The sequence below is a fragment of the Arachis duranensis genome, chromosome 6, assembly GCF_000817695.3.
Source record: "Arachis duranensis cultivar V14167 chromosome 6, aradu.V14167.gnm2.J7QH, whole genome shotgun sequence".
Lineage (NCBI taxonomy): Eukaryota > Viridiplantae > Streptophyta > Magnoliopsida > Fabales > Fabaceae > Arachis > Arachis duranensis.
In genome coordinates this window covers 67,311,703-67,311,921 of record NC_029777.3, presented here as the reverse complement: position 1 = coordinate 67,311,921, position 219 = coordinate 67,311,703, and positions in this window count along the sequence as shown.

Here is a 219-nt window from a genome sequence, read left to right as displayed (position 1 = left end):
TCCTTTCCTCTTTCTAGAGGTTTCTCCGGCCTTGGATGCCATAAATGGTTATGGAAAAACAAAAAGCAATGCTTTTACCACACCAAACTTAAAAGGTTTGCTCGTCCTCGAGCAAAAGAAAGAAGAGAGTAGAAGAAAAAGAAATGAGGAAGAAGGGAATGGCTTTGTGTTCGGCCAAAGGGGGGAGAAGTGGTGTTTAGGTTGTGTGAAAATGAAGGA